This window comes from Strongylocentrotus purpuratus, unplaced genomic scaffold (assembly GCF_000002235.5).
Source record: "Strongylocentrotus purpuratus isolate Spur 01 unplaced genomic scaffold, Spur_5.0 spur5_scaffold_14, whole genome shotgun sequence".
Taxonomy (NCBI): Eukaryota; Metazoa; Echinodermata; class Echinoidea; order Camarodonta; family Strongylocentrotidae; genus Strongylocentrotus; species Strongylocentrotus purpuratus.
The window spans coordinates 8,278,196-8,285,686 of record NW_022145599.1 but is presented as its reverse complement, the minus strand read 5'-3'; the positions used below and the strand labels follow the sequence as shown (position 1 = coordinate 8,285,686).

Below are 7,491 nucleotides of genomic sequence, written 5' to 3'. Positions count from 1 at the left end.
ATATCACACCAAAGCATCTCAATCTGACAGCACGATGTGGAGAAAAGTTAATGGTGTAGATAAATACTCAAGAAATATGTTCATCGGCAGTCTAAGTCAATCATTTATAAAACTGAGGCTTTGCCAAGGCATCCATTTTAAGTATGTGTCTATATGGCAAATAAGATGTAGTCAAGTACTCAAGTTACCACCTGTCAGCCAAGATCAAACTTTTGGAATATAAGAGTTTTGGGGAGGGGTCATCTTTTATCAATTTCTGTTTATTGATAATAATTATAACATTTGGGAATGGGCCTATGAGTATGATTTATATATTGTATAAAACAAGCAACTGTTAATAAAAGGTCTGATATACCTTGGTGCGTGTGTGGACCACGGAGTAACCATCACACTAAAGGATGTTATATACTATTGTACAGTATTATTGTTTCTCTGGAAAAAATTGCAATCATTGAGTCATAGGTATTTTTTTTTTTTTTAAAGAAATCAGCATGTTTTTATAATGTGTTTTATAATAAGGGTGCAGGTCATGATACAATACATTCCCTGGAGAAAAAACAGTGCTCAGATTTAGCCTAAGTATGCTTTGTTGAATTTTTAAAGAAAAAAGTAATCTACAAATGGAAGTAGCAGATGAGGTCATTTGTGCTTAATATTTGACCATCAATGTTATAATCTGTAAACATATTAGTTTGTTGTAATAAAAATGAATAAATTAAACATGTTTATTATCTTATATACAGTATTCCCTTCATATCTTTTCTTTTTAGTGTGCATATATGGTTGGATAAATGGAATCATATGTGTAAAAAATCTGGAAACAGAACGTGAGAGTTCAGAGAGAGAGAGAGAGCAAAAGAGAAAGGAAAGGAAATGAGAGAACTGTTTAATGGTGAGAGATGTTGATGTCGTGAAAATGAAAAATTTATAATGCAGTGAGACAGCGAGAGAGAAAAAATTAAAAATCCATCTTATAAATGCGTTAATCGCCTCGCCGCTATGCGGCTCGTGGGCGATGCTCTGCATCGTCATAGGAACAACCCCCCCCCCCCCTTAGCAAAAAGCTAGATCCGCCCCCCCTAATAGGCCCTGACAATGAAATCTGGAGAACATACAGATTCACAAGGGCTGGACTACTCGGTCTCGTGGATCAAATAAAGAAATAATGGAAGTTATTATAAAAGTATGTTTTTCTCTCTTGTTATGATAATTGGAGAAAAAAAACCCTGTTAATTAGATTATATTAGTTTTAGCTTCAACTGTTTGATATTAATATGCATGTGGGCACAAATAGCAGCAACTACGGTTAGTGATATCTGCGGTATTCCTTGAGCTGCGGTAAATGATCTTATTGTATATGCCACTTACTGGTTTTCCATAGACCTGTGCACAAATGTTATCATATAATGCTATTTTAAAAAAATTCAATAGGATGGTGTACAAATCGAATATATTATGCCATTCTTTCCACTTAACTTCATGTTATTCAATATCCGTGTCATTCAAACAATACAGGCAAACATTCCCTGATGTCATTAAGTTTACATCAATCTATCTTGCTTCTCTCCTTATAAACAAGCCATCTTCATTGGAATTCACATCCTGAATTCCAATGAAGATAGACATCTCTCTTGCATTGTACATGAAATATCCATTCACTGATCTCCGCACGAAGTACCCTCAATTTTACGCACAGAAAGCTCACACTAACCCGTTACCAAAACCACCCTGAAATGATGACAATATTCAAAAGATCAATTCATTTGTAATCAAGTGTGGATTTTAATTCATTTGATCCCTTGATAGTCTGGGTTCGGTATACCGAAACAGGGGAGGGAGCAGCTTGTGGCGTGGAACCATAAGGACCAATGAGGTTCTTTTGGGACATAGTTTATATAAAATTACCAAGCTGAATCCTACCCTAATACCAGTCACATAAATCAATGCTCAACTGAGTATTTGTTGCATTTTCCTCAATCATGACTTGTTGACTTTTGTGCAGAAGTACTACAATCCATTGTTTGAGAATGTATATAGCGAGTAGTCCAAATCAGGAGGGTCGCAAACTCCTTCTCAACCTCCATTGTTACATCTTGATTCCTGAAGAGCCTTGTGATTTGAGATGAACTTGGGAGAAGTTTCCACGTTGTTTTGGAGGCACACGCTCCTTGTGCTGACTGCTCCTCTTCAGCAACTACTACAGACAAGTCCACTTGTATCTTTGTAACCAATTCCAATAAGCCAGCTGTTCATGAATAAAATGTTAATTGAAAGAAGAAAAAAAAATCCAATATTGTTACAAGCACTTTAAGATCTAAAGCTGACATCACAAGTATTTTTCTTTTTTTTCTTTCTTGTTGTTTTTCTTCTTCTAGTAATCTTCAAAGGGCTATTAGTTTTATATAAATTCACTGTTTGCTCAACAGGAGTACATTCCTTATTTTCCGTGCCAACGAGAGATCCCAGATCTCATTATGGTCTGAAATGAAATACCATATTGCCAAACATGTATTTTATTACTAATATACTACATGTCTGAGTAAAAGATCTAATCAAACATTCCGACCATTGTTTTAAAGACCCGTCAATACTACTGGGCCAGAAGGGATTAGACCACCCAGCCAGGTCACTGACAGGTGGCTATCTCATCAACTCAGCTCTCATCTAACATAAGAAAGAGAGGATCATGGGGGACCAACAGACACCGATTGGGGAAGTTTTCTATATAGAGAGAGCAAGTAGGACAGTGGGGCTTTAAGAATAGCAATTAGCATTCATAGAAATGGCATAGAATTTACATCCTTAAACTTTAAGCTTTGAAAACCTCGTTTTGATTCGAGTGTAACTTTTGAGTTATTAACAACCAAAAGTTTCCAGTGATTTGTTTTTGTTTCACTTTTAGTACACAAACATATTTTTCTTTATCACACTTGCAGGATATAATCATATAAGATAATTTGATCTTGTACTGCTTGGCTGCCCCCCCCCCCCTCCCCCTCTATTATACGAGTGTGAAAAAAGAATACAATTCTTTGTAGCCTTTCTTAATCACTAATCAAAATTTTGAACTTCAGTTAATGTTGTTTAAAGAATATATTATGAAAGTGAGATGGATTGCAGGTGGCAAGGGTGTATTGGTTGAGAATTGCAGGTAATAATTCATGCTCTACTATGAGCCAACTTACTTCACACACTATCATCTTGCAGCAGGGTAAGGTTTTTACAGAAATTTTAGAACTTGCAATGGGATGTACTTAAATATCAACTTTGTACAATAGCAGTATGTAGAAAGGAATTTAGGATAACCTGACTTTGGGTCTGCCAATGCTTAACACAAGCTTTATTTCATCAAGATATATGGTTATTGCTCAAGTTGTGATAGGGTTTTAGATTAGCTTTAGGGTTAATATTACGTTTAGCTATGGATCCAGGATTAAGATTAAGAATTCATTTTGTGTTACAACATAACCACTAAACAATAGAGCAGGTCGTAAAAATCAGATACACGTTTCACAAACTGGGGATCAGCGTATTTTTAGTTTACTAATACAAAGGAAGATTTTTAAACTGCCAATGATGAGTATCAATACATACAGCTCCACCAGCACCTGGAAAATCTGATTGTACGACACTTGCTCCTCAAGACATTTGCTCAACATCAATTTCCTACACTATTATCCAAATACTGAACTTCATCCCGGGATCCAACACTAGACCTTACCCTACACCTAACCTCAATCCCAATTGCAACCCTCGGCCTAACCCTACACATTTGACAAATAAAGCCTTGAGCAGTCGTTGCAGGAGCAAATGTTTGGTCACTCGAAATGCCATGACAGGCTCAGTTGCTATGACTTTATCTGTTTCTTTACCAGATTAAAAAAAAAATTGTAATATTCATTATTAATTACCAGTCCATTGTGCTTTGCTCCTAATATGTCAGGTACAAGAGGCCATCGCTTTCAGGTAAGGGGCAGAACATCAAGAGTGGAACCTCAAGGCACCCCCTGATCTGTCAACAGGAAGCCCTCCTTCTCAATCCCTGGAACAGAATTATAAACAATTCAATGAATATTAACCAAATTTGAAATAAATAGCACTATTTAATATTTTAGTTGTCTTTAACAATTACTTTTTCAGCAAAATTTGAAGGTCAGTTTTTTTTTTTTTTTTTGCTTGTCGTTCCTTTTCATGTATTGGACCCCCCCCCCCTTTCCCCCCTGCACATGAGCTTAAAATGTTAATTCTAAAAAGAGAAACACTTCAGCAACGTGTTAGTAGACATGTGGATTCATACATAGCCATCCCATGAATACATACTTCTCAAACCAGCCCTTTGCATCCCCTTCAGTTTGACCTTGACCTCACCTATTCAAAATTTTGTTTTACTTGAAAAAACTAAACAGATCAAGTTAGATCAAAAGTAAATATGTTCACCTTCTCTTGTGGTGGTCTATTTTCTCCAGGACATTCTTGTTTCAAGCACATACTCCAAGAAAGCAAGCATTTGGTACTGCATTAACTGCAACAAGTCTCTGTACATTTTCCTGTAAAAGAGAGGGGGGGGGGGGGGGGATTTAATTCTTAGAATAAAAGGAAATGAGCATGATCATTAAAACATTGATGAGCATTTGCAGAATTAACTGTTCTCTTTTGGATTTTCTCTTTACCAAAAAAGCCCTCCTTCATTATCTAACATTGAAATTTATATTCAATTCCTTGATCCAGATCTAGTTAATCTACACTCTCTAGATGATCTAGATGCATGTCTCGTAACTGTTCATTCTATCAAATTGAAAAAACGCAAAATAGATATGGGCCTAGATCTATATATGACAGAGAAAACTTAATCGTGTTTACAGCAAACAAAAATTCAAAGATAGAGCCTAGAGCAGAAGCAAATTAGGCTAAGCCAACAAAGAGTTTAAGAAACACACAGGCACCACTATACGTACCCCTGTGTACAGGGTAGTCTAATTTGGGGGGATCGTGTTTTAATTTGTTAGACAGCTATGAGACTCTGTACGACTAAGAGTATCACATTCACAGGCAGGCACGGATCCAGGGGGGCCGCCCCCCCCCCCCCACCCGCAAAAAATAAAAGAGAGAGAGAGATAGAAGGAAAAGAAGGGAAAAAGGAGAGAAAGGGAAAGAAAGAAGAGGAAGAGGAAAAGAAAAGGGGGAAAAGAAGGAGATCAGGGGGCCGAAAGAGCCTTGCCTCCCAGCTGTAACCTCTCCCCCTCAAAAAATAAAAGAGAAGGAAGGAAAGGGAAAGAAAAAAAGTAAAGAGGGGATAAAGAGAAGGAAAAAAGAGGAAGAAGAAAAGAAGGGGGAAATCAGTTGCAATTTTCCCGCCAACAAGTTGTAGTTCGGGGGGGGGGGGCAAAGGCCCTTGCCTCCTCCTCCCTCCCCCCCCCCCCCAAAAAAAAAAGGAGAAGGAAGGGAAAGGGATAGAGGAGAGCAAACGGGGAACAAAAAAGAGGAAGAAGAAAAGAAAAGGGTGATAAGAAGGGGAGAACAGTTGCGATTAATCCCGCCAACAATGTGTGGATCGGGGAGGGGGGGCCAAAAGGCCCTTGCCTCCCCCTAGCAAACCTAAAACAGAGAGTAGGAAGGGAAAGGAAAGGAAAATAGGAGAGAAAGGGAAAGAAAAAAAGAGAAAAAAGAAAGGTAGGGGAAATCAGTTACGTGTAGATCGGGGGGAGGGGCACTGGCGTACTGATGGGGAAGGGGACTTGGGGGGGAGGGGGTGACAGATGCCCCCCAAATATAATTCAAACATGGTTTATTTCTAATTCGATACCGGTGATTACCGGTGATTTACAAATGTTGCTGAAATGACATAATTTTCAGAGATTTTTCCTCAATGTTTAATAAATCATACTTTTAATGCGTTTGTGGGACAATGGCAAATTCATTCATAAAGAAAGAAAGAATAGTGACCCCAATTAGTGTCCTGCCAGTGTCACAAATAAGGTATGCTGATATGCTCATCTGACCGCAATCAAATGCCTATACCCCTGAGCTTCTGGGGGTTCCACCCCTTGATACCCCCGCAGGTTCTTCGCCCTTAGACACTAGGCCAATTTCACAACGCTCTACTTGATCGTAAATACCTCCCCCCCCCCCCCCACCTACTTAGAGAAACGTTTAGCGGAACCTGCATGTAAGAGTGGGGTGGTGCAGATTTTTTTGTCTACCCCCCCCCCCCCCCTCCCGGTTTTTGCTCATTTCGCCACTGCCGGTGTCACTATTACGTACCAATATTAGGCTTGCATAATTTCTAATTTGGACCCCCCCCCCTAAGAAATCCTGGATCCGCGCCTGTTCACAGGTAGTCCAATTATTTACTGGTCTGTAGGCCTAGGCCTCAAATTTTCTACTCTCGTACTCGTCTATCTATCTCGGTATCTGGTCCAAATTTTGGCGCTTGTTCACAACTCATGTCAACTGTGACCATGCTTTTTAGTGTTAGCTATTAACTTTCTTCTGACCCAACTATGAAAGTAGTTTTTCAACAGTTGGACCTAAAAGTAACAAAAAGCTTGGATCATTGATGCAGCTAGCGCTAGTGAAGTGATCTGCCTATAGACCCTATACTCGTATCTAATTTTCAGAGAGGGTCTCGCCCGAAAGTTTGGGCCAAGGATCAAGGAGTGACGATGGCAATCGAGCTGAAATATTCTCACGACGATAAATAACGAATCAAAAGTTCGAGTGTAGATTACTCCTAAATTCATCAGTAATAACCATTTTAAACCACTTCACAATGTACAGACAAATCAGCAGATTCATACCTACAGCAGATATGTTTATAAATATGATTCAATTTACGAGATTTGAACGTAATTACAGCTGTACTCACCATCAAACTTTCAAAGAAAACCTCGAGCTCTCACTCTGTGTGGGTGACGTCATACATTAAATATGCATGCAGCGAAAGTCTTGTCTTCAGATCAGGCAATCGTACATAAAAACTTCCATCACAGATAGAAAAATTTATTATTAAAATAATGAGGATGATTACAGTTATCAATCATTATAACCAAATCTGCATACAAATAAGAAGGAGAATGGTGATACAGAGACTTATTTACCGCACGTAGGATTTCTGATAAGAATGCACAAAGAACACAAAATGGAAAGGTGCCTGGAATAGAGGATAATAATATCAGTCAAGCTCATGAATATTCATATTATGGGCGTTACCAACCATTGACATTTGCATACACAATCGTTATTTAATATATAATGGAAATGCGCTTTTCATTATATATTATATAATGGAAATGCGCTGTTCATTATATATTATATAATGGAAATGTGCTTTTCATTATATATTATATAATGGAAATACGCCTCTCATTATATATTATATGATTGAAATGTGCTTTTCATTATATATTATATAATGGAATGTGCTTTTCATTATATATTATATAATGGAAATACGCTTTTCATTATATATTATATAATGGAAATGTGCTTTTC

At 37.9% G+C, this 7,491-nt stretch overlaps 2 long non-coding RNA genes across 2 annotated transcripts; one reads left to right on the top strand and one right to left on the bottom strand.

The window, feature by feature from the left end:
* On the top strand, positions 1–958 carry LOC115923462. The gene is made up of 2 exons (XR_004063896.1): positions 1–300; positions 345–958. It is a non-coding gene; the product is annotated as an uncharacterized LOC115923462 (long non-coding RNA).
* An 800-nt stretch (positions 959–1,758) lies between these two features.
* On the bottom strand, positions 1,759–7,000 carry LOC115923461. Its single transcript, XR_004063895.1, has 4 exons — positions 6,866–7,000; positions 4,438–4,547; positions 3,912–4,042; positions 1,759–2,245 (listed from the first exon to the last, which is right to left on the bottom strand). It is a non-coding gene; the product is annotated as an uncharacterized LOC115923461 (long non-coding RNA).
* Between the last annotated feature and the right edge of the window lie 491 nt (positions 7,001–7,491).